This window comes from Ambystoma mexicanum, chromosome 2p (genome assembly GCF_040938575.1).
Source record: "Ambystoma mexicanum isolate Mex_15411 chromosome 2p, UKY_AmexF1_1, whole genome shotgun sequence".
Taxonomy (NCBI): domain Eukaryota; kingdom Metazoa; phylum Chordata; class Amphibia; order Caudata; family Ambystomatidae; genus Ambystoma; species Ambystoma mexicanum.
The window spans coordinates 572997212-573025204 of record NC_090923.1 but is presented as its reverse complement, the minus strand read 5'-3'; the positions used below and the strand labels follow the sequence as shown (position 1 = coordinate 573025204).

General features: G+C 42.9%; 1 long non-coding RNA gene across 1 annotated transcript in view; it reads right to left on the bottom strand.

The window, feature by feature from the left end:
- Positions 1 to 2324: 2324 nt before the first annotated feature.
- Positions 2325 to 27993, bottom strand: part of LOC138566570 (uncharacterized) — a 334787-nt gene continuing 309118 nt past the window's right edge. Inside the window, exon 3 of the long non-coding RNA XR_011301968.1 lies at positions 2325 to 2583. This is a non-coding gene — a long non-coding RNA (uncharacterized lncRNA). The remainder of the gene's footprint in view (positions 2584 to 27993) is intronic.

Genomic DNA, 27993 nt, shown 5'->3' with positions numbered 1-27993 from the left:
TGAGCTAATCGAAAATATTTTCCTTTGTTTTGTTTACATATGGCCTCCATTTCATTTTGTAAATTAACCTAATAACCAGCAAATTCACCCAGGCTTCTGATGAAGAGGACGTTTCCTCGAAACGCGTAAAGCATTTGACAACTATGTGTCTTGTCCATCTCGCTATTTGAATGCTGTATACAATTAAATTTGACTGTGTGCTTGTATGCAATCTGTGTATAAGTCATGTTTTTTAGTAAATGAAATGTGGTATAGTTTTACCTCTTTTTGAATCTTTCTTGATTCATTAACTATTACCCATTACCACCTTTCTGGTGGAAACTTGACAGTGTGCATGGGACGGAAGGGATCTGTAATAGGTTCCTCTTTTCCCTTGCACTCTCACTAATCTACCAGAAATTGCAGAGGAAGACATGTTGGTATCTTTTGATGTACAGAGTCTGTACACTTCAATTCCTCATCAAGATGGATTGGAAGCATTAGAATGGACACTCATGAACAACAATGATTGTAAAGCCAACAAGGTGTTCATTTTAGAATTAAGCAAAATCATATTGGTGAATAATTACTTTAGATGGAAAAATCAGTTCTACTTGTAAGCATTGGGAACCTCAATGGGCTCATCAATGGCCACAGCATACACCAACCTATTTATGTATTTCCTGGAAAGCACACAAATTCTGATTGAACCTAAATGGAAGAACAACATCATCTGTAAAAGGTTCATAGATGATATTTTCATAAATTGGAGAGGGACAAGAGCAGATGTGGACCTACTCTTGGAATATTTGAATGTAGTACATGAGAGAATAGAATTTACGATGGAGGTTGGTTCACCGAAATTACATTCTTTAGATGTAGAGTTGGAGATCGGACCACAAGGGATCATAACCAATATATACCACAATACCACAAGAAGACTGATGTCAACAACTCTTTATATTACTTAAGCCACCACCCAGAACACTTACGTAATAACTTACCATTTAATCAATTCTTACCTCTAAAACGCATCATATCATCACCAGAAACTTTGGAAGAGGAAAGTTTAACCATGATTGAAAAATAGAAAAAAAAAGGGATACCCAAGACAAATCATTGAAAAAGCAAGAGAGAAGACAGTGAGGTTGTCCAGAAATTACCTATTGACCCCTAAAAACAAACCAGGGCAGACACCCTTTATATATGCCTTAAGGTACTCAGGACAGAGCCACCACATCACCAGGATGATCAAGAAAAATTGGAGGATAATTGGAATGGATCCACAATTGAGCAAATTATTTCCCAAACCCCCAATTATAGCATAAAAAAGGGGCCGTAATTTCAAAGACCAGCTGTTTAAGGCTGAAAGACCTCCAAAGGATAAACAACAAACACTGAGACACAAGAAGACAGGTACATTTGCTTGCTTGAATTGTGGTCACTGCACTGCAACAACATAATGAAGGGCAGTTATGTAAAACACCCATATAATGGAACAACAATCAAACTAAAAGACTATGCTACCTGTGATTCTAAATCAGTCATCTATGGACTCAGTTGCCCATGTGGAGTCTTTTATGTGGGACAGACGAGCAGGAAAGCCAAGGAACGCTGGCATGAACATAAGAACAACATCAGGACAAACAATATTAGATCACCAGTGGCAAGACATTTCAACGAGAACAAACATAATATATCCCAACTGATCATTTTGGAAGTGGTCAAAAAAGCCCAGAGAGGGGGTAATCACACAAAACATTTGAATCAGAGAGAGATTTACTGGGTGGATAGACTGAACAGTCTATCACTGAATGGCATGAATGAGGACTACAACTTGGGTATTTTCCTCTAACAAATGTAGAAAACGGCAGGAACAATTCACCACACATGAATACCAGTGGTAAAGAGTCATTCCCAATAAGAACAAGAAGGACAACTAGAAGGTCATACTGACAAACTACGTACAACTAGGAACATCTTTAGACCTTACAACAGAAAGATACTCCTCCATTAAAAAACAAATTGTGACTTGTAAAGCTTGGGATAGATGCAAGGAAGGGATCATTACATAACATGGGAGCAACAGTGGACAAACTGGATTCTCACTTCACACAGCACTCACAGTGAGAACATACCATACCAGCACTCATTTCACAACAAAGAAGCCCGAAATATAGAAACAAAACAAACAATAGTAGGAATACTAATAGTTTATTATAGAAATGTAATCCGAGGCTGAAAATGGGAACTGACCATGAATACTGTAACATAAGAATGTAAACATGATCCTCATCTCATAAACAGCTACAATCCATAGATCAAACACAACACGAAAATTCTTTAAATTCCTTTATTTTTTCAGATGTATATGGAGATTGAAACCCACCTGTACACAAATATTTAAAATCATCAACATTTTTGTTTTCAAAGTGATACTTTCCACCACCCTGAATTGATATACAGTTGTCTAATAGCATCTGCCATGTTTTTACCGATGATGTCATCGCGTTATCTCGTGATGACGCGGCAACGTTCATTTTGCGGCCTCGTTTTTCTCCTGCGGCCGCGTTTTTCTCCCGCAGAACCATCAGAGGGATCCATCTTGTATATAGAAGGAAGAAAAAGGTAAGAATTTAATAAGAAAAGAAGGGGGACATCCCCCCATCTCTCTTTATAATTAGACAATCTACTATGGAGCCACTAACATACAGGAGACACACATACTTGAAACCAGGCAATGGAAATGGTGTAATGCCACTAATTTTGTACAACATTTACTTGGGAAGTACATCCTTAGGCATCATCATAGAAACTGAACACATTCCATCCAGAGTTCAAACTCCATTTAAGTAAGAATGGTGGCAAGAAACTAGAAATTGAGCATATCCCACCTGGAGTTCGTAACTGAAAATCCATTAAAGTTAGAAAATGTAACTTATGGAGAACCCTGAATGACCACTGAGCACATTTAACCCATTGCAAAATGACTAAAATGGCATAGTTCCTTAACACATAGTTTCCTTATCAGAACAATAGGAGACATTAGACCTGCACGGGAAGTTCTAACATGAGAGGGCTCTTAGCGGAGACATTTAGTCTCGACATCAGAAATTAGACATTAGAAATTGTTGGGTGACACAGAGTTTTTTCCATATTATTCTACAGAATCAACTTGGGAAGGACATCTCTTGATACTGAATACACTCTATTTGGAGTTACTACTAGAAGCTTCATTAAGGTAAGAACTCTGAACCATTGTAGATCCAAGAATCAGCAGGATCAACAATTGATAAAGGGCAGAATATCATGACATATAGTTTCCTGTTTTAGGAGACACTGGAGAGACACCAGATGGACTTATACCATCAACAACCAAGTTATATAGATTATAATAATCGCTAGCCACAACCAACCAGGCTTCATTATATGGACATTAAACGGAGGAGCTCAATGAGAGAGGATATTCCCGATTGGAAACGTTGGATTTTCTGACACACAAATCAGGTATCTAATGTATATATTAACTGGTTGATTTTAATACCCTCTATTGGGATGTTATTAATTACAATTTCTTTGGAAAGTAGAGAAGCGATTTCTCATACATACCATTTTGATTTTTGTAGGAAGCATTTTTTAAGGACAAATAAGAAAACCCTGGAAAGGATCTCCCTAAACAGGATGGAACACAGGTGATTATGAGATCTACAATCGTGACAGACAAAATGAAATTATGTTAATTAAACCCAGAGTAACTGATACTATGATTATTTACTGTAGATTGGAATTTTGAAATCAAGAAGAGAGTAGACGACTCCTGAAGAAGGGGACAAATATATCCCAAAATGCGCAGAAACACAGGACAGAGATTGAGCACTTGTAGAGTTATTACCAAATGCAAGATCACACCAAATTCAAGTCTTGCAATTGTCTACTCAATTGTGAAAAACACATATATGTTGGGTGAAATATTTGGGGTGAAAACTATTGCTAAATTAATAAATCACGTATCTTGTAAAGAAACAGATTGATGAACATTTGATGTAGTAAAAACAAATTATCTATTTTACAAAAAAGTTTTGAGTATGAATTTTTTTTTGAATTTGAAGCAATTTAACCAATTACAAATTGTTTGTTGATACAATACAAATTGGATGTGCAGAGGACGGGAGAGTTCCACAAGATTGTTGACATCAGTTGTTTTTGTATAATAGTACAACCTAGTGTCAGGGTTGGTTTTCTCCCCTGGACCCCTCTAGCTTTTTCATTAATTATTTAATGTATAATTAAAATAAGAGTGCACTAAGTCAACTATTCTAAATACAATGAAGGTATAGTCCAACCTGATTCATCTAATGGATGCATATATGTCAATGATGATAGCAATGACTGCCTGGCCCAAACTGCAAGAAGCAATGTTTGTACTAACAAATATACTGCTAGAAGTAATGCATGTAATAACAAATATGCTGCTAACAACTTTTGTCCTGCCCAAACACATACCACCTCTGCACACACAGCAGCTGCCCTCACCCAGAGCAGATCGACCACAAGGAGGCAACATCCTCCTATGCAAATGCACCCACTCCCACCTCACTGCCTCCTCCTCACAAGGTTATGACCATCCACATCTCCCCGTCCCTATAACCAAGACCAACCACGTCAATGACACCTCTCTGCTAAAATGTGCACTCATAAATGCCCGATCTCTCTGAGCTCATGCGCTTGGTATCTAAGACTGACTCACCTCACACAACCTTAACACCCTTGCTGTCTCTGAAAAATGGCTACAAAATGCATCTGGCCCAGCCCTCTCCCTTGCCCTCCCTACCGGCTACACCATCTTCCGGAAAGACCGCCCCACAGGAAGAGGGGAGTTGCCATCTTAACTAAGTTTCCCCTACATTTTAGGCAGATCAATTCCACGCTCAAAGAAAACAACAACATTCTATCACTCAAACTTGCCTTAACGCCCACCTGCACTATCACTTTCCACATGGTATATCGACCACCCGGACCTCTGGTCGACTTCCAAGAAAGTCTCCTCCACATATTGAGCGAGAACATCAAAAGCTCATCTAAAATTATAGTTTTTGGTGACCTCAACCTGAGCCTCAATTACCCTCTTCACACCCATGCCAAGTCGCTCTCCAAAGCACTGGAGACCTTAGGCTAAACAATCCACTCCAGAAACCCTACGCATCTAAAAGGTTTCACACTAGATTGGATCGCCGAGTTCAACTGCCGCATGATGATCAACTCAAACAGCACAGTCCCGTGGTTGGACTGCCACATGATCCACTTTGCCGTCCCACCCACCCCCACCAAACCCATACCACTGTCTACACCCCTCCCCCCAGCACTAACACACAGCACTCGCAAGCTGACAAAAGAACGTCTTCTGCCACCCCAGCACAATCCAGAGCTGATACAACACCTATCCAGATACCCTAGCATCCTCGCAGCCTTATATGCTGTCACACTAACTTCAAGGCACCGCAATGGGGTCAAACTTTTCCCCTCATACGCTAATTTATTTATGGGTTTCATTCGAATTACAACATGCCTGGAAACATTCACTTTTTCTCAGCAACATTAAATTTTGGGGTTGTTTTATTGACAACATTCTGATCATCTGGGAAGGTGACACCGAGCATCTAGGAATCTATGTCACCTATCTCAACAATACTGTTTACAATTTATCCTTCACGAAATTGGCTAGTGCTACAAATATAGAATTTCTGGACTTAGAATTATTTGTGGAAAATGCACAAATTCAAACCAAGCTTTTTACAAAACCCTTGGCCGGGGACCTGTCAGCAGCATTTGATTTAGGGGATCTCAAAATTCTTTGTCACCACCTCACCTCTTTCCTCGAAGGATGAATCATGAGAGTGTTCTCAGATCAGGCAAGTGCAGCCCCTAGCCCCATTACCTGCGGAGTACCACAAGGCTCCTGCATCCTCCCCCATCTTGTACAACATATTCATGAGGCATCTCTTCGATATCCTGGATGCCCCAGGCATAGCCCCAGGCATAGCTTACACAAATTAAGCTCATGACACCCACATTCTCCTTCCCCTCTCTCGGGAACTATGACCAAGACGCGAAAGCCCTCAATCGATTCTACGCCACCATCCAAGCCTGGATGGCAGCCACCCAACTTTGCCTGCACAGGGATAAGACTGAAATATTGCTGGTAGGCTCTCCCTCAGTACTAAAACAACTGAGTGACCAATACATTGTCTTCAACATATACAACATCCAGATACCTGTCTCCCCTACAGTCAAGACCCTGGGGGTCTACCTTGATGTCACACTCTCCAGGTCAACTCTATTGCCTCCTCAACAGCCTACACCACAAAACTAAACACCACCAAACCTTTCTTCTCCACTGACAGTTGCTTAACCATCACCACGGCAATCATAGGATCCAAACTATTGCAACGACCTCTTTGCCGGTACCTCTTCAAAAAACCTACAAAAACTCCAAGTCATCCAGAATAATGCACTGCAAGCTGCCCTTAGCATACCCAAAAGAGAACATATCTCTGGCGCCAGAAGAGCAGCCCACTGGCTTCCTATCAAAGAACGTATCCTTTTCAAAACACTATCCATCACTCACAAATGCCTCTCCAATTTGCCCCCCCATCTCGACCAAATGTTCCCAAGAGCAGGTTCTACCAGACCCATAAGAACCCTCTACAACCACCACCTCAGACAACCCAAGGTCAGGTGTGCCAAAGCTGGAGGGCAACATTTCCTTTCATTGCCGCCAAACAGTGGCACTGCCTCGCTCCCAGCCTTAGAGCAGAACCCTCTTATGGGGCTTTCAAGAAAGCTCTAAAAACACTGCTCTTCCACTAATCTTAGGCCCAGCACAATGCACTACTATACTGTCTCTGCTGATACTAAATCATGATGTATAAAGTATGATTATTATAATGGGTTAATGGGTTAGTTATAGCACACTTAATACCCAGAGGTTTCTAAGCGCTGACCTGGGGATCGAACCTGTGCTTCTCCGCGTCGTCTTGCTTCTAAGGCGAGCGCTTTGCCCCTGAGCTATCCTCCCGAGACATAAATTGTAAATTGGTAAATTATAATGGGTTATTTATAGCACCTTGTGCTTGTAACCTTGTATAAAGTACTAGTCTACTGCAACCATGTGTGTATGCTCACAACAAATCTTTCTTACAGTGCTGCGACTGTTGTGCGCTTTATTAATGAAAAAGAAAAAAAAACAATTGCCATATGCATTTGCCCAAATTTGTAAAACTAAACTGCTAGCCGTTTACGCGTGCAAGAAAATCGAAATTGCACAGCACCACATTTGTAATTGTGTTCAGTGACAAGCGCTAATTATTTCTTGAATTGAAATTGAGATAAAGTACTGTGATTTGTGTGTTTACCCAATTAATTTGTGTGATTTATTTGTGTAACAAGAAGTTGATTGTGCGCCACAAAGAAGGTGGCGGGAGTAGTTTGTGCAGTTTTTCTTAATTCAAATAAACATATTATATTTCCTGGACACTGGCCTGGTTCTTGGCTCATTGGTAGCTCAGGGGAAGGCATCCAATAGGCATTAGATGAACTGGAGATAGGGCTGAATAAAAGAACAAACATTAAACAGTGTATTGTGTGACACTTAGTTTAGGGAGGGAAGGAACTCCCTGCATTGAGGGTGGCTTCTCAATAAACTGTTACACCACCAGATGACACTTTAATGTATTGGTGTGGCTCAATAGCATATTGTTGAATAGAGACACTGCTGTGGGCTAGCTAACCCCCCTTGTGTTCCCATATATTGAATTAAAATTAAATGTAATTGAATGTTAAGTGGTCTCATATAGCACCTTTCTGCCAAAAACGCTGGCCTCGCACATGGCTCTGTAAGAAAGGAGGTCAGGATGTGTTTGTTGGATAGCAGGAAGGCAGATGCAGAAACCTTTGGTGTTGATGGAAGTGCCCATTATCTGCGTGCTGATATGAACATTTCTATGTTTTTTGTAGCTGGTACCAACCGGGCAGTTTAGACATATGGGAAGCCCTTAGCTTGTTGAGTGCAACAATTGACAGCATGGTTTCTGATAGAAGATGGATAGGGTCTGAATCTGTTAAGTCCACTTGACCTGTAGGTCATGTGGCGGAGTGTGGGAGGTGTAAGGATGCAAGATATTACAAGTGAGGAGTTAGTTGATGGCTGAGGGGGTGGAGAGGCATGAAGGTAGTTGGAGTGAAGGTGTTGTTGCTTCCTGGCTCTTGGTTGTAGATTTGACTGAGTTTAAGGTGTGGACCATTGTCACGCAGCAGAGGTTCCATGAATCACATTGGTTTCCCACAGATGGTAGTGCCAATAATGTTTTTAATTGCTTGTGTGAAATTAGCCCAAGTTTCTGTTGCACAGTTTTTAGTCAGTAGCTATTACTTCTCATTTCTTTCAAAGTGGTTGTTTCCTGGAAATTAGGTGGTTCACTTCCAGTCGGAGAGGTTTTGGTAGGGTGTTCCACGGTCTCATGGCCAGAACTGAAAAGAGGATTCTCCTTGCCATTTCTTGCTGAAGTTGTGCAGTAGTACTAGTGCAGCACTGCTGGAAATAAGTGTTCTGGATGGAGTGTAGTGTTGAAACATGCTTCTGAAGGAGGAAGGCCCTCCTTCATGGTATGAGTGATGGGCGATCCACAAGGTTTTGAAATTAACCCTTTTTTGATAGCCAGGAGCCAGAAAGGAAACAGGCTCCACAATGTAAGCAATGCTCCATCTGGACAAATCATATCAATCCAGGAACACATAATGTAAACACTCTCAAGCTCCCCTTTGCCCCTATATGGACGAATAAAGTGGATACAAGTGCATAGGAGAGCATCATGATTGACAGTGTTCAAAGATTGATGGGAGCAGCACACATGTACAAACAGAGAGGCATTCCAATATCCAACAGGAAAAGGGCATTGTACATCATCCACTGAGTAGCTATCTTCGCACTGAGACATGGTTTAAAGTCAGATGCATAAGCATGTTATAAATCATGGATGTCTATAATACATGTAGTTCCTTAATAGAGCTATCCCACCATTTACCATCGAAACACACGATTAAAGCAGCAATCACTATTATAATAAATGCACAAAACAAGAAACAACATTCAAAGTAATACATCACCTGTATTTAGAGCTCTGTTGTTTATGTCTTCCTGGATCCTATTCAAAGCCCAAGATGTTAATTCTTAATGTGCATTAAAAAAAGGGCCAGGAGGGGTTCCTCCATACACAATCTTTCCCTGTTCAAACCACTCTTTACTAAATAATATTACTCCGATCTCAAATAATTCTAGCATCTCCATTCTGCCTGCTGTAAGGGTGTGGAAGAAGGAGATTGATACACAGGTGGCATGATTGCTGGCAGAGACTTTTATTAAACAATTGCAGGTGGGGCAAATACCTTTCTGACCGTAATACTAAGAGGGGTGTACCTGTATCAAACAATATTCTAAAGAGTCTGTCAGGATAGTTCAAAGAAAGCAGTTTACTTTTGTGTCAAAAATCCTATGCCCAGCCCTCACACTAAGAACTTAAACTAAAACTGAAAAGGGGGTCTTCTTTAATCTTGAAATTCTTTTCCAACTCCCAAAACAAAGTTCCAAAATGGTGCAACAAATACATTTCAAAAGGAAGGACAACCTTTCTCCCAGGTTGTCGTGACCTCTGAATGTCCAATGAGGGTCTTTCTTCTTTTAATGTTCCAAACATGTCCTTGATATTGCCTGTACAAATTACTAGGGACGAGGCTTCCCTTCACCTACTTTCTTTCCCAGTAGTTTTCACAGTCATCCTGGCTCTCGTTTCTCTCAGGCACTGTGATTATGAAGATTATGTTCTGTAACACGTTTCTCAGGGTAATATCTTGTTTCTTCTTGCCTTGTCCTTGGTTTCACAGCCAACCTGGTACACTATCCTGCTGGGTACTGTGACTATGAATAGTGCTTCAGCTCTCTCTTCATATTTGAGTGAGTCCTAGGCTTTTCCTTTTCTGTACTTTCCAATTGTGTTTTTTTCTTGCTTAGTTGGTCACAGTCAACGTGGCATGCTATCCTGCCAGGTACTGTGAGTATGAAGATTGCTTTGGCTCTCTCTTCATATGGGTGGGAATCCCAAACTTGTTTTTTTTAAATTGTGGTCTTTTGGATTTGCTACTACTACTACCGGGTTGGTCACTGGCAGCCTGGAATACTATCCTGCCAGGTACTGCGACTATGAGGATTGCTTTGGAGGCCTTGATTAGGTTTGTGGGTTGTGACAAATCCCTTGGCATTGTCACTTCTCCCTGGGATGGGGACTCTCCCATGGGGCCAAAGAGGTGAAGCCACCTACCTGATATTCCCCCTATGGGAAGTACTCAGTGGGAGGATCCCATGGGAGGGGAAAAGCTCCATGGGAGAAGAGGAGACTAACAAGGGAGAACACGGTATGTCAGCCACCATGCCACCTTCCATTGCTCACCCAAACACTCGGATAGGGCTCAAGCACCCCACCTTCTATGTCTCCTCTTTCTTCTGTTGGTTACTTCATGCATAGTGACCCTGTCTATCAAGCAGACAATACTGTGATGAGGAAATGTGAGAGTGGATTGTTCCAGAAATACAGACACAAAGAGGGGCAGGGCCACAAAGAGCCCTATGCAGAACCAAGGTAAACATTACTAGATATCGGGATTTCAAAAGATGGCTTACCATAAAAACCGACAAAAAGACTCTCCTTGGGGTCAGTCCTGCCCCAGGGGAGCATTAAGCTAGGGAGTAAAGCCTTGCAAGGAGAACACGATGCAGACCTGGTCTACAGGAGAAGGAAGATGGCATTGGAGAAGGCTGAGCAGAGCAAAGGCTCTCTGAAGGTTGGGCAACCTGACGTCTGTTCGCAGGAAGGAAGCCATCTGTTCAGTCCAGGCAAGACCTGACGTACAGCGAGAAACCAGTGGGGTGGAGCCACTGACAGCCGAGATCAGACAGCAAGAGCCCAAGAGAAGCCAGAGAAGCTTGGTGAGGAACAGGACCCTTGTGGAGCAAGTCTGAAGGTACGCAGAGGGGGACTGGGAAGGCACTGGGAATCCCTAGAGGCTGTGGTCAGGAGGAAGTACAGAACCATCTTCCACGTCTCAGTGGGACTAAACAGAAAAACGAAACATACTGGGTGAGAGCACACTTGAAGGAAACCAGAAGAGATATAAGGGTCTTGGACCGGAATATTGAGAGATTTGGAGAGTTATACCTACAAGTCCATGCCTGGCAGTTTAGTGAACCAGGCCTTGTGAGAGATGTTATAAACTTGAAGAGGGGGTCGCGAATGTTAAGAAGTTTGAAGAATTGAACATACAAGATAATGCCTGGCAGGATAGTGAACCAGGCCTGAGAAAGGGACAAAATAAACCTGAGAAAGAGGTCTGGGACCCACATAACCAAACGGGAAGACCAGGGGAAGAGAGAGATATCCTTTGGCAAGATCTCAGACCCAAAGGCGAAAAGATTAGAAGAGTTATACATGCAAGATAATGCCTGGCAGGAAAATAAACCGGGCTTGAGAAAGAGGAATTATGAACCTGCGAAGGTGATCTGGGACCCACATAACCAAAAGAGAAGAACAGGGGAAGAGAGAAATATCCTTTGGCAAGGACAGAAGAGGACCAACAGAAAAGAGAAGGGAAGTGACAAATATCCTTTGGCAAATGTTGAGAGAAGACCAGAGGAGGAAAGATATATTCTCTGCCAACAATCCAGATACCATTGTGACTTTTGAAAGCGATCATGAAAGAGGATTGGGGAAGGGAGGCATTTCCCCCATCTTAATGGCACTGTAAAGTATTCCCTGGGAAGGCCTGGGGAAGGGAGACCTCCCCCCCATTTGTGTGGAACTATATAGAAAGGCCTAGTGACGGCCAGGGGAAGGAGGATATTCCCTCATCATTTACAAACTGCCTAAAACCATCCGAAAGGAAGGAGCCACTCTTCTGGAGTTAGGGCAAAACCTGTTATTTAGTTTTTCTTTTGAAGTGTAAGGAATGGAAATAGGTGTGGGCGTCCCGTCTCCTCTAATGTCACCAGGATTCGAATCTCCTGCTTCTTCCTGGGAGGGCCTCTCTTTCTTCTGTGATGAATCTGAATGTTATCACTCCTTTCCCGGGGATAGCCTATCTGGATGTGGTCAGAGAACAGCAGCAGCTCCCTGATCCTGACCCTGGGGGTGACTATTTGACAGAGGATCACAAGAGGGAAGGAGACTCTCAGGGGGAGGACAGGCATCATCAGATGAGACGTGGTATCCCCTTTTCTCTTTTAGGGATATACCCTCCATTCCTGATGCCTTGATGGCATCCTTTGATAATCCCCTTCAACAATCCACAAAGCCTGTAGACAATATCCTACAGTATTCTGTAACAAAAAGAATGACAAAGACTGAGACAAGAAAGGGGACTGCCCAAATGAAGATTACTAGACTGAAGCAGAAGGAGCAGTCGAGTGTTTGGGAGAAGCTGATTGGCTTTGAGCAACTCCCTTCCTTGAAGCAGGAGTTTAGAAATGGAACAGCTGAAAGCAAAAGGAGATCTCTTCCAGGTACCAACTAAAAATTTGGAGGCAGGCGTTACAAGCTGATCTGGATGCTAATCAAGTGTTTATTTGAGTATTTAGTGTTGCTCATATCACAATGTGATTTAGGAACCTTATGGTATTTATTTAATATTTTTGTCACATTTAGGATGTATACAAAATTGTAATTCTTTCACCTAGCCCTGATGTTTAAGAGGCAATGTACGTTGGAATGGTTTACAAAGGTGAAACCATGTTTGTGTAAAGAAATGTGGCTAAAACTAAATTGCACTAAATAATTGATGCAAATAGCAAAAGATAAACAAAAACAAAAAGAAATAACCAATACATTTGAATAAGATTGGTCACTAAGTAAGAGTCCTGAAAATTATTTTGGCATTCAGTGCTGCAGGAATAGATACCATTTGAGAATTGGAGATAAAATGTTAGGTACATTTGCGTAAAAAAGTGACATGCAATGCGGCAACGGTGAACCGGAAAAAGATGGTGACACAATCCGAGATGGTAGCCTGAGAGCTCTGGAGTGGTGGTGGCAAGAGAGGAAGCCAACCAAAACACTCCGACCCGGCTGGGTGAGCTGGTGAGCAGAAGGGACTTGGGCCGTGACCAGAGAAGGCAGCCAGCAAGGAGAGGAGAAGTCAACAAGCAGGCTCCATTACGGCCGCTCAGGAGAGCATCACTGGTAGCCAGCAGAGCTAGCAGAGAGAGAGAGATATGTGGCAGGAACGGAAAGCAGAGTCAGGCTTCGTTCCGGCATGGATAGCAAGGATGCTTAATCCCACTGTTGGGGAAATTCCTCTCTGAGCTCCGCAGAAGAGAGAGAGACACACGGCAGGAACTGAAAAACGAGTCCGGCTTTCGTGCGAGTGTGGAGAGTGAGAACGCTAAGTGCCGCTGTCGGGGAAAAGCTTCCTGAGCTCTGAAGAAGCAGCGAGGAGATCCCAGATGGGACCGGCTGCGAAAAGAGGAAGAAACCAATACCGTTGAGCCCATATCAAAGGGATGTGAAGCTGGGGTTGAAATACAAAGACTGAAATGATTTACCAAATTGACCAGAGTGGGAAGCTTGCAGCTCCAATTAGAATTAGTTATCATCTTCACAGTCACAGGACCTGAGGAGAGTTTAAAGCAAATAACATTGTGAAGTCTGAGAAAGAAAGGAATTTAGGGAAGACACATGCCCCCTTGTCCTTAACATTGATGAACAATGAAATACAAAGTCCTGGCAGGAGACTATACCAGGTGTTCTGCGAGTATGGGACCTTTACCCAAGTTGTGTGAACAAACTATAACAGAGAACCTGGCAGGGGAGTATAGCAGATATTTTGCAAGTCTGGGACCCCCAATCAAGTTGTGTTGTTTTGAAAGAAGAATCTCAAGGAAGAATCATGCTATTAGGATTTTGAATTGCAATGAATATGGAAAAGACCTTGGGAAAGGAATTATTTTCCCTGGAGTGGATTTCAACACCAAGAGGAGGGGGTTATCCTCTTCATCTATAAAGAACTTGGATATACGTTTGAACTTGTGTTGTGGGGGAGAGAAACATGGCGAACTGGAACTGTGAACAATATCCATTTGGAAATTTGATGGGATTTGTACCTTTTTGTTGAACTTGAACATTTCTGCACCTTCAGAGCCACAGACATTACCCTTAGCACCTTAGAGTTACTTCTAGAATGTGAGGGCTAGGATAGGATTCCGGACACAGGACATTTTGATTTGGACATCTTGACACAGGACAGACCCTTAGTTTTGGTTGAGGTAGGGAAACACCTCCTAGGTTAGGGACAGTGAGGCATTTTCCAAACCTTATATTATTTACTAAAGGTTTGTGCCAATCACAATGAGTCCTCTGTCTCCGTGTCTCATTCCAGGTTCATTACACTTCCTTTTACATGCGGGAGAAGCTTTCATGCAGTCCCCCGACCCCACCAAAAGGCTCCACTGTGACTGGTATTAGAACATTTTGGAGCAAGGAGTCCCTTTTTTGCCTGGATGCTACCTTTGTGAGGGCCACCATGAGGACCCTACAGGTGTGTTGTGAACCAGAAGAAAGAAATGGACTCCGGAATGAAGTGTTTAATTATAACTAAAAGAAAAATGCCTCTCTGTCCCTATTGCTATGAGGGATTTCCCTACTTATAAAGTAAATGAAATGATATTTTATTCATATCGCGCTCATGCACAAGTAAGCCATGGGTGCTCATCCGTCATGAACAAAAAAAGGCAGTGCTCAGTCTGTAAACCTATCAGTTATCTATCCCTACCACTATTTTCAAATAGCATAAAATGAGCCCAGGTAATGGCTTTCTTGGGTCAATGTTCAGAGGATCTTTGGAGATATTCTTTCGTAAACGTCAGAATAAAAAGGGGTTCCTCTCTCCTGTTAAACTCTTCAGGAAAAGTTGCAAATCTCTCTTCAAATTAAATGTCTCTAGTCAGTTACATTTGGAATGATTTCTTTATTATTTTCCCACAAGCTTAGCCACTTTATCTGCCTTGGCTTTATGTCCTGATCCACTTGATTGAACCATTCAGGTTCCCTTGGATTTCCCAAATGTCTCTTTGGGGTTATATCATAACCTCTAGATTCCTTCTCTTTGGGGTTTCCAGAATGTCTCCTATCTCTCTTGGGCCTTCCAGACCCCTCTGGCTTTCTGTATTTCTTCAGTGTTATATTGGTTTCAATAATTCTCTCTCATATTCAACACTCTGGTTTCTCAGGGTTCTGAACCCTGCTTTCTCTCTTTCTTTCTGTTCCTGAGGCTCTGCTCGCCTCCCTCTTCCCTGGGCAACCCTGGTACCTTCTGTATCTCTGTGTGTGCTCCAGCAGGGTGGCATCGCAGCAGGGCTGTTGCCGTTCAACTCCCTTCCCAGCAGTTTTAGCCCATAAGCATTGTCTTCTCAAATACTGCATGGCAGGGCAGACTCCTGGGTTCTTGTATCCAGAACAGTGGATTATTTTCTCTGTTCCCTCTGGGTCTCTGTGCTCTTTCTCGGATCCCAGGCCAACCATGACTGCACCACTACACTGCCTCCCTCTCCGCATTCTCCTGAAACATTTCTGTATCTAAAAGATGATCGATGCCCATCCGTGACACTAATTTTGGCTACTTTGCCGATCTGCAACTCACTGACTGCCCTTTTTCCTTTGCCTGATAGTCATTAGGAATGCTGATCTCTTCCCTTGCCTCTGTCCGCAACCTTAGTGCCATTACCGACGGATCTGGAGCCAGCAGACGCGCCTTCTCTACTCTGATTTATCTGTTGCTTCTTCCCCTCATTTAATTCTGCCTCCTCTTTCGTGAGCATTAGTTACTACCTATAATGCAACTATCATGCTGGGATGCCAGCCCTTTATCATTGCCATGGCTTGTATAATTGCTACACTACTTACACACCCTTTTTGCTTTTACCTTAATCTAAATCATATGTTCTCGGTGCTTTACTTTACTCCAATATTAGTACAATGTTGTTGTCTGCATTTATTCTCTTCCTGGTCTTCCTGGTCTTTCAATCTTAGTTTGCTCCTTCCGACGTATGCCTTTTGCCACCTCTAACGTTAATTCCCACCTGTATGTAAGTTCTTCATATGTTCTCTTACCTAGTTACCTGTAATAAGAGGGGAGCTTGTTTTAGTATGTATCACAGGCTCTGCATCTACCGTGCCTACCATATGTTGTCTGCCGCACTGCCCTAATGCGAGAGGCGAGCTTTCCCAAGTATCTATCCTATGCACCTACTATGTCCCTCATATGTATTGTGATGTAGTTCCCCATAACAAGAGGCAAGCTTTCCCAAATATGATGTGTACTATGATGTAGTTCCCCACAACAAGAGGCGAGCTTCCCCAAGTATGTATTTTATGCACCACTATGTCCTTCATATGTACTCTGATGTAGTTCCCCGCAACAAGAGGTGAGCTTTCCCAAGTATGTATCCTATGCACCTACTATGTCCCTCCCTGTAACAAGAGGTGAGCTTAACCAAGTATGCATCCTTTGCACCTACCATGTCCTTATATGTACTATGTAGTTCCCCGCAACAAGAGATAAGCTTCCCCAAGTATGTATTTTATGCACCTAATATATCCTTCATATGTACTCTGATGCAGTTCCCCGCAACAAGAGATGAGCTTTCCCAAGTATGTATTTTATGCATCTACCAGGTCCTTCCAGCAGGGATACAGTACAACTTATATTATTTCCCATCAACTCACATAGGGTTTTCGAGGTAGGGGCCATAATCTTCGCATATAGTGTCAGTTACCTCCACTGCACTTGGGCCCAAAGTGAGACATATCCTAATTCATACCTAATAGCTGATAAATGCACAGCATTAGGTATACCGAGGATCTGTCTCCAAATACTTCCCTCAATTTTATTCAGGTTTTTCACTATTCTACCGGGGCAAAACTCCAATCCATATGTTAATTTAGGAACAATCTTTGCCTCGAAAAACATGAATGCAGGTTTTAACGAAAACCTACCAAATTTTAGATCTATCTTCACGATCTGGAATTCCAAGAGTTTTGCCTTGTGTGAAAGGATCTCCATATGGGTTTTGATTCCCCTATGTAACCCAAAATGGAATCCCAGATATGAAAGACTGTTAGATGTACTCACTGAGGTTCCTTCAATATGCCACGACGGGCGTATGTTCTTCCCTGCTGCTTTCGTGAATGACAGAATTTTAGTTTTACTCAGGTTTATAAAAAGTCCATTTTCTTTAGCATATTTAGAGAAAATGTCTAAAAGGCGCTGCAGACCCACCCTTGTACAATCAAAGATCAAATTATCATCTGCATATGCAAGCCATAAGATTTTTACATTGGCGTATTCTCAGTGCTAACAACCCTTCATTCTTCAGGCACTCCGCCACATCTGACATATATTGGTTGAAAATCCAGGGCACTAAAACACACCCCTGTCTAACCCCCTGGTAGGATTGCACTATCTATTTATACCTCACCTTTCTGACTCAGGCGCACCTGGTTCCCACAGTTATCGTAGACTCCCTCAATAAATTTCAAGAGACCCAGTGGCAAACCCCATGCAGCCAATTTATTCCATAATTTACTGAGATCCACACAGTCAAAGGCAGGCGAGAGATCAACTGAGGCCATGAATGTACAGCCCTTTTTCTTCCTCCATGCGTCTTCTTGTCTACATTTGAGGGTGAGCCTATTGATGTTTGTTGAGTGGCCCTTGGAAAACCCCGTCTGAAATTTACTAAGAGGGTGAAACTGCTTTTCCCATTCCTCCAAGTGCGACAGTAATAGAGCTGAAAAGATGTTACAGTCGGCATCTATTAACGAGATTGGACAAAAAGAAATTCCGGATTCGACCTACTCCCGCACTTGATTGATACCACATGTACTGTGCTCCATGATAGTGGAGTAATACCCGTCCGTAAAATATCCTTAAATTCATAGGACAGGAGATTTGCACAGAGATTTGGGTCCGCCTCAAAAGTTTTATTCGTAAGACCATTAGGCCCTGAGGCACGTGACCCTTTACATTTTGATATTAAAGCCCTAACATTTCTGATCTCAAAGGGGGTTCCCATTTATGATATTCCAGTTTGTGCAGATTTTCTTTTTCCCTCTCACCTTGTAGACTTATTGGGTCACCAAACCTTTTACCAAAGAACTCGATCAATTCCAGCTCTGAGATCGGGTTCAATTGTGATACAACATAATTGGGGTCCTGTCCGTTCAACAGTGAACAAAAAGCACTGACTTGGGCCTTAATTAGTATCCGCAGCATAGCTTCAGCATCTTGTTGCAATAGCTGTTTTTTTATTGCTTTGCAGAAATGTCTAAATTTTTGTTTAATGAGCTTAATGCTCATTTTTCGAACGGGATCGTCCACCTTAGATTTCCTAATTCTATGTATTTCTCTCCTCATAGAAGTTTTAGCCAGGGCTATCTCTTGGTTATAACAGTGAGTATGCCTGATATTGGGACGGCTTCTTTTTGTTCTTGAGGTAATATCCGACACTGTGGACCTAATAAGTCTCTGGATCTCATGAATATTAAAATTGTTCATTTTCCAATCTAAGGTGGTTTTATTCAGGGAAGGCCACAGATTGTGATTTAGGGCATCAATATTTCTGGTGGTCCATCTGACCGCATTCCCAGACACACTCAGTACCATCTGAGGCAGCAATCTATGGTATCTAGTAATTATAGCCATAGCAAAGAATGCAGTCAGAATGGAGTGATCATTCCAGGCATTTGTAGTGATCGTAAATGAAATGCATCTATTCCTTAGATGGTTATCAAGATAGATATAGTCCAGGAAGGAGGAATTCTTTCCTCGATGCCACAAATGTCAAGATGTTACTGCCACAATCATCATTCTTTGTCCCTGCCAATGGTAAGAGGCCCAAATTCCCTAAACCCACATACCAGATTTTACCAATCTTTCTTTTTAATGGGATTCCCCTTTTATCCATGTCCATATTACACATTTCCCATGGAGGATTTTCAAAGTCACACTCTGCATTAAAATCACCCACCACCAGGATTCACCTAATCTCATGCTTCAACACTCACTCATCAATTACATGGCAAACCCTCTCTACAAATACCGCCACTGCTGATATTCTGCTGTGCCAATATATATTTACTACCAATAACTTGAGAACACTATCCCCAGAGGTAAGGTCCACCCCTAAAGCCCCAAAGGGGAGACCTTCCATAATCGTGCCACTCAGGACCAGATTGTTTTCTGCTAAGATCTATTATGAAACTTTCAGCCTTTTGGACAGTGGTGGTTCCCCTAAGGGGTTACGAAGTAGATAGAAAAAAAGGTCCTTGGGTTAATTCTAACTGGCAGAGATGCTGCAGATTGGGGTTTACTAAGAGGCTGACCTGGGCTAGAAAAAAATCAAATTTATAGAAAGACCCCAACAATTGCGCTTCTCTGCTTAAATTAAATGATAGATTTGAGTTCCTTTTTTCAAGAACAGGTCAAATTTTAATGCAAAACATAAACTGCTTGTTCGTTGTGACAAATGATTATGGCAAATAATAGATGACTGAAGAGAGTCTAGTTAAGTTCACTATCGATAAAAATTATTATAAATTCACGAACTTGTGTGGATGAGACTCAATGATTGGTGTGTTCATTAAGGGGATCCCCAGAATTCTTATGGTTTGCGGTCCATGAAGGAAATTTACTGCAAACACGAGACAGTTCACTGTAAGCGACAACAGACTATCACCAGAGCCGTATACCTGACAAGTCCCAATACAAAGGTCAGGCAAGGTCAGGCAATTACAGATCATTACATACAGCATCACTAAATCCACCGGTCTATAAACCAGATAGTTTTCTATAGCAGTCAGCAGCCCCCCGAGGACCTCCGCCCACTACTACCTTTGGCATATTGGTTATATATTTTATAACCATCTAATATGGGAGTTGACGTCATCCATGTCTCCTGTAGACAAATACAATTAGCCTTTCTTAGGTTAGCCAAACAGTTGAGGTTACTAAACAGATGATGATTCCCTCTAGTGTTCCACAATTATAGGCACAAGTTGAAGACGGTTTTCTCATCTCCGCTTCTCGTTCAGCTGTGTGCCCCTCTCGCCACCGGCTGTCTGGCGTCTCCACTTCCTTGCTTCTCTCCATGCTACTGCAGGGTCCGCAGCCTAGCGTTGCTCCACCCTTCCATGGCAAGAGTACACTAGAGACTTGCCTCTGCATAGCATTCTCTCCTCTGCATTCACAATTCTTTATCTCTATATTCATGCTTACATATGTCCAAAGCTGACTTCAACTGGCCCCTAGCATTACCATGAGCCAATAATTGAAATGTTCTGTCAGTCTTGGTTGCAGGGCATATAGTCATGCCATTATTTTCTTCTATTCCCATATAAGCAGGAATTGCGTTCTTTGGAGGGAGTTCCGTAAAGTAATGGGAGTCTTTGTCCCATAGAGGGGAGTCACTCCCAGTGATGTCCCACTTTCGCTCACCCTTAGGGTGGGTCCTGCTTAGCAGGCTCACCTGGCTAGCCTCAAAGGGGGTGGCTCCCCGGTAGGGAGAAGGGACACATTGACTAGATTTGTCACATACCCCTTCCATTAAGTTAGAGGCTCTCCCATCAGCGTAAGAGGGAGCTGACTTAGAAAGTCCACATTTCCTTGTTCTGGTTGTAGATCCAGAAACCACCTCATGACCCAGGCATTGGAATCCTTCCTCAAACTCATCCAGGTCAGAGCTATGAGCTGAAATGTTCTTCCAGGTAATACCCGAAGTTCAATGTTGCCCATTTTATGGCTAAGGCCTGTAGTTCCACTGTAGCATATGTCTGCTGTAAGAAACACATGGTATCAATAGTAAGACAGACACAAGTGACAGCAGTTCAAGGGTGTTTATTCAACTTTTGCAAGGGTGTGAAAAGCGCCTATTTAAACCCAAATCTACAGATGGGAGCAAGTTAAGACAATCAAATAATAATAATGCAGTCCTAGTGGAGTCTTTTCAAAGTAAAAGATCCTATACTAAAAAATCTATTGACAATCCTTACCACTAATTTACAAATAGTAATGGGTAGTGTTCATGAAAAAGAAAGAAGTGTTCACAAAATAGTATGTCAGGATGTTCAGGCCGTTGGCCTCCCTTCCCCATGTTTTCAGCCGGGGCAAGGCGGTTCACTCGAGCAAAGCACACACTCTGGCTTCTATTGCACGAGGATACAGTTCCATTACAGGGATCAGGACCTTCTGTGTCCAAATCTCTTTACTTCTTAAAAGTCTCGACTCAGAGGGCTTGACGTACGAAAACAAGATGAAAAAGTTATTTTCTTTTTACCAGTATTCAATTTGGGTGTTCGCCCTGGATCCCCCTCTGCCGGGCTCAGATCCCTTTCAAAAACAAAAGTTCAACGTTGGACCCCTTATTACACTGTTCAAAGAATGTTATTTCTCGAGTGACTCATGGTTCACCCCGGATCCCCCTCAGCCGGCCCCGGATCCCCTTGTTACTCTATCAGTCTCCCTCAGCCAGGCTCGGACCAATTGCAGTGTACATTAAACCATCAAAGACTTTGGAAATGTGCACATGGTTTAGCTTGAACCATTGCAGGACCACTTCGATGTCAAGATTCCCTTTTCTCACACTTGGCATCAGTTGGATACCTAACAGAGACTTTCGAATGAGCACCCACGTGGTGCCGGACCACTCTGTCTATGGTATATTTTCTTGGCCTCCCAAAGTTCACTCACTCCTTTGGCTTCCAATTATATTTGCGTCGCTCATCACATATGTCTCACACACTGTTTGCTTTAGATATGTTCATACAATGTTACTGCTTGCAACTTTGGTTCAAAACACATGCTGGTTACCTCCGACACACTGTGCAGGATTGAGCAGCTTTAGTTCCTGGTCTTAGGTTTCTTACTTTCCAAGGTTCTTGAAAGTAGCGACCTTTACAGGTCAAGGACACTTCCCCCTTTGCACCCTGCTGTGGTCTTGCCGCCTTTCTCCTTGCATTAAACTACCATCTTGGAACTGCTGTTTCCTTGTATGTTTTGCCTCGCTCAGAGTGTGCTTTCGTGCTCCACCTTTTATCCATGTGGGGAAGGGTGATGGAAGTCAGATGTGTGTAATTATCCGTAATTGCCTGACCTTGGCTGACCTTTGTATTGGTACTTGTCAGGTATACGGCTCTGGTGTTAGTCCTTTGTCGCTCACAGTCAACTGTCTGTGAAAAGTGTTCGTGTCGGGAAAGGGGGGGTTGACTTCCTAGGTATCCTACCTGTAGGATGGGGAAAAGATGTTACCATCCGGTGTCCCACTTCCACTCCCCAAAGACCCCTCATCCAGGTGATCCTCCCAAACTGGTCCACCCCCAAGAACTGTATCCAATAGCGATGGCCATGTCCTGGCCACCTGGATGACAGATCTGAGGGACTAGCGGGTGAGACACCTTTAGGTGTCTCACACTGCTCTCGAGGGAACAGCTTTGTGCTGGTGCATAAAATGGGGTGTACCAGGCCATCGTGTTCTTGGGACAAGACTGCTCCCAAACCAACCTTGGCAGCATAGGTTTGGAGTATGAACTCCTTGTTCAAGTCTGGCATTTACAACATGGGTTCTCGACACAATATTTCTTTCAAATTATCAAAACTGTTCATATCTTCCTTTCTCCAGATGGGTTTTTGTGGTTGAGAGATTTTCAATTTATCTGTAACATTGGCAGCCATGGTGGAATAATTAGGGTTGGACCAACAGTATTAACCGGTCAACCCTAGGAAGGCTGGGTGGAATTTTATTGGGTTTTCCCTTAGACCTGCTCTTCTTAGGGCTCATGAGGTAACAGAGATAATGCATATATTCAGGCCAGATTTTACTATGGATGACGATGTCATCCAAATAGGCTTCAGAAAAGTCATAGTATGGTCATAGAATTTTGTCCATCTGTCTTTGAAAAGCAGCAGGAGCTCCATGTAGGCCAAAGGGAAGGTCCTTGAACTGAAAAAGGACTTGAGGTGTCATGAAGGCTGTCTTTTCCCTATTGGCTGAGTTTAGGAGCACCTGCCAATAGCCCTTGATCAGATCAAGGGTGCAGATGTATTTGTACGACCCTAACTATTCAATGAGCTGATAAAATTATGGAATCAGGTATTTATCAAATATTGAAATGTAGTTTAGTTTACTAAAATCTATGCAGAATCTCCAAGTCTTATCCGGTTTAGCCACTAGAACTATGGGGAAGACCAAGATCTCTCAGACAGCTCAGTGATATCAGCCTTAAGCATCTCTCTCTTCGAGCTCGGTCACTAAATTCTCCTTCTGGCTTACAGGATTCGATAGGGTTTTTAATGTATCATTTACCCGGCTGGTGTATGGATATAATGCCAGAAATTACTCGCTCTCCCCAGCTGTTCAGAGAAGTACTCTGGGAACTGTTTTAACAGATCGTGGATATCTTCTTGACGGGTGGATGTGAGATTATTGGGTATGAGCTGATGTTCTATGTCTTGTCTTGGTTGGCAAGGAGTGTGACTATCGTCACAGTAGTGTCCTCTCCTGGGTGAATCTTCCACTTCTTTAGTCAATTTATATGATATGATATGATATGATATATTTGGGTGTTCTGTCGTCTATCAGGTTGGTCAACCACATCATTTGAGGAACCTTTTTTCTCCAGGATTTTATAGGGACCATACCATTTAAAAATCATCTTATTCTCCGAAATGGGAACGAGACCTAACATGGATTCACCTATGGAAAAGAATCTAGCTACCAATTGTTGTCATACAGAGTCTTTTGATGTTCTTGTGATTTACCTGACTGATGTTTCACAATTTCCCGAACAGCCGTCATATGTGCTTTAAGTTTCGGAGCTGTTTGGGAAATGGGTAGGATATCTTCTTCTCTTTCTTCCCACGTCTCTTTAAGCATGTCAAGCACACCTCAAGGTTCTCTCCCATATAGCAGCTCAAACAGGGAGTATCCTAGAGACACCTGAGGTGTTTTCCTGACTGAAAAGAAGGCCCAGAGAATCATGATGTTCCAATTCCAACTGTCATCCGCTACTAATTTATGAAGTATCCTTTTCAAGGTTTGTTTGAACCTTTCTACAGGCCATCAGTCTGGGGATGGTACACTGAGGTACACAAGGTCTTGATATTTAAGATCTCCCTTAACATGCTGCATAATCTTGGACATAATCTTGGACATAAAGTTAGTACCCTGGTCTGTAAGAATTTCCTTTGGCAATCCTACTCATGAAAGTAACAGAAGTAGGTGTTTTCAAATCTGTTCACTTATTTCCTATGGGGAAATGCTTTGGGGTGATATGATATGATGTGGCATTCATAACACGCCTATACACAAGGGTGCTGATTAGAATAGTCAACAACCAGGCCAGGTGCCCATCTGCATTGGGTACAGAGTGTGCCACATCAAGAAACCATCATGGGGGGTGAAGAAAATGAAGGGGAATATCGTCAGAATGTGCAGCTTGCGCCCTTGTACCCATTTCATGTGGTGCGGGCTTCGGCAGTCTAGGGCCCGATGGACGGTGTGGGTGGAAAACCTTGAGCTGTATTTCGAGGCTGTCGAGATCAAGGACTGGGCGAAATGTCCAACCCTCCTGTACTCAGCCGGCCCGGCTGTCCAGAGGCTGTTTAAGACCCTACGGCCCATAGACCAGTCATACACGCAGCCATTGCAGCACTGAACGACTACTTCATGCCCATGGTCAACAGCGATTATGAACAGTTCAGGATGAGGTACACAAGGCAGGAGGAAGGTGAGAGCCCCGATGCATTTCATGGCAAGCTGTGTGGCATCGCGTTGTCCTGTGCTCTGTTGTTTACTTTATGTATAGTAAATAGCTAATTTCATTGACTGCATACGGATGTAGAGCAGAGTCAGCCCTGCATAATATCCCCATGGGATGCATCCACTTAATTGTTAGAGATAAATATTTGAACCTCTCTAGTACAACAGTGATGGACATCCAAAGCTCCAGTTGAGAATTCTAAAGGTCGCCAAAGCTAGTAATGTGGACAAACCACTGCCAATTTACTCAGCTATCAGAACTGTGGTGGACAGGAAGAACACATTCTCCTCCTCTTCATCTTCCGCATAGTCATACAGTCCCCTCCTTTGCTCCTGTGTCACCTAGACTACCACTACTCTGGGGGGCTTCCTCCGGGCGACCTCCTTTGATGCACTTCCTCCTGATGCCCAACCATTTTGGCCGGCGTTGGGGCTGGGCACACCCTGCAAAGTGATCTACCTTTCTGAACCTCCCACACAAGTGTCCTTTGGACGGGCAATCCTACGCGTGCGGGAGTTCCCTTCCACACTAATGGCATATAGTGGCACCAGACTCTCTCCTTGGCCAATCCTCTCTTCTCGTTGGCCTCCCTCCTTGCCATTTGTTCATGGCCGACACCTCCTCCAACTACACCCATTGCATGGGGGCTTTGAGCTTGAGCTGCTACCTGGAGAAGTCCATAGCCGAGGCACACACCTCTGCCAGTTCCTGGGCACGGCCCAGCTCCAGTATCCGGTCGAGGCCCAGCCCTGGCTCTCTGATGAGCTGTTTCCGCAGCTTAGGTGAGCTACAGCCATAGATGATCTGGGCCCTGATCTCATCGTCTTCGAAGTTGCCCAGAGCACAGGATGTTATACCCACCATGTCTTGGGTTATTGTGTGTTTTAAAAATGTTTTTAGTAGTGTTTTATTGATTTTGAGTATGATAATTAAAATGGTCACATTTATGAAAGTTTGTTGTACACCAAGTCCATTTTTTCAGGACCAAAGGTCATAGGTCATTACTTAACACCTCCTTTCAGGCAGATGAGTTATTTACCAGATTAGGTCTTTTGTACCTTTTCTCCTTTGTGTATAAATAATGTCAATGAAATTAGCACCATTTAGTGTGGGAATATTAACATATGTTATTTTCAATGCAGTGAAGCTAGTAGCACACATCTTGGTGCGGTGACGTTTACTCCTTGCGCCAAGTACCCACTAGACCAGTAGTAAATTGTGTATAATGGGCATTGGGGTGATCCTCCCCCATTATGCCATGGTTGTGACTGGGTCAGGCTGGGCGTTCCCCTTCAGCAAACATAATGGGAAAATATGCATGACAATCCATCTTGTGCCTGCCTGGACAGGTGCCTCTTGAGGCGACTATGTGAGAAGGTGTCACCGTCCCGTTTGGTGCCTTCAGGGAACCCACTCCCCAAAGTCAATAGGTGGTGCTTAGGAGGCCCGGTCAATGGGAAGCCATGAGGTTGTCATGGTTGGAGCCCCAGCATGAGCAAAAGAGTGCATGCTTGGGCTCCAAATCTGAATTATCATAGTCGTCTCTAGGATATTATGGGGTGGGACTTCGGATTTCAGCATGGGCCAGAGTACAGCTGCAAAAGAGCATAGTCATGGCACTGGGCAAAGAAAAGGTATATCTTAATTTAAAAAATGGTTAGTTTGAAAGAATGTGCGTATGTTTGCATGTATTTCTCTGTGTACATGTATGCATGTTTGCGTGTGGGGCAAAGGCACAATTTGCTACAGTTTGTTGACACAGAGAATCACAAGACAGAACTGGGTATAGCGTAGACATATATGGTTGAGATATATCTCATGATTCTCTCTAGGCAATAGCAGCACGAAAGGGTAGGGGAGAAGCATGGTCATATATAATTCGGACAAACCAAATGTTTTTTTTTGGCCCTGCAAACAAGAACTGTCCTTTATCTCTTAGAGAGGCCTCATGTTTTCTTTGGGAACTAGCAGTATGAACATGTCTTTTACTGTGGCAATGCTGTTCGAAAGTGAGGCAAAGCTAAACCCTTAAGGTAAAAATAAAGAAAACCCGTGGGATGATCAGTATTATATCTATTGAGCATGGAAAATTATGAGGGTTAGCAGAAATTCTGTGGGGCAACACGCAGCTTTGTGACATTATGAGGGGCTCGCTGTTGTGAATGATGCAATTGTGTATGCACTGTTTGTATACATGCCTTTATAATATCATATGATGTGTTGGAGGCCTCGTGATCCACTTTAAAACAAATGCTTATGTTGCTTGTGCGCACAGTGGCAATGCTGGCATGTATGTTTCCCCTTCTAAAATGCTTCAAGGAATCCAAGATGTTATTACACCCAAAATGACCACATTATTTAATAGTTCTTTAAATTCTGGCAAAATACCCCATATTTTAAACAGGCCATTGCTGCAGTATTATTGAATAGACGCCACCACAGTACCTTAGATGAACAGAGCAATCTACTGCAACAGATGTCTATGCTTACAACACTTCTTATTGTCCTGACGACAGTTCGGAACATCAGATAACCTGTTACACTGTAGCTTTGATGTTAAAATCACCACCCGAACCAGAAACACCGACTAAGCTGTGTCGATAGTAATTACGTACTGTTAATGGTCTAGCAGTACATGCAATTTCACCTCTGCTGTTACTAACCCACACAACATACAGAATTGATTGTGTTTTCTTTGTGCAAAACCAGTGGTTAAGTCCTTGTTGGCTTTTTTAACATGATTCTGTATTAGGATTAGACATGTCATCCATTGGTTAGTATATAAGTTAACCTAGCCTTCTGTAGCCGGGCTGCACCTCCTGTGCGTCTATGAGAGGGGTAGCCTTTTGAATCTGCACCTTGCTCTTCCAGTACCTGTTCACCCTCTAGAGTCAGGCCCCCTAAAACAAAAAAGAGGCTTCCATCACACCCCTCCTTATATATTTGGCTTTTCTGGGTTTCAGACTCATTTTCCACCAGACAGGCTTCCTTCAAAGCCTGACAGAGTGGCTCTCTATCTGTGTGCTCTGCATAAAATGCCCTTATGACTCTTATGGAAAGGGTTTTCAATTGGTATCTCTTCTCTATTACTATGTCCTATGTCCTA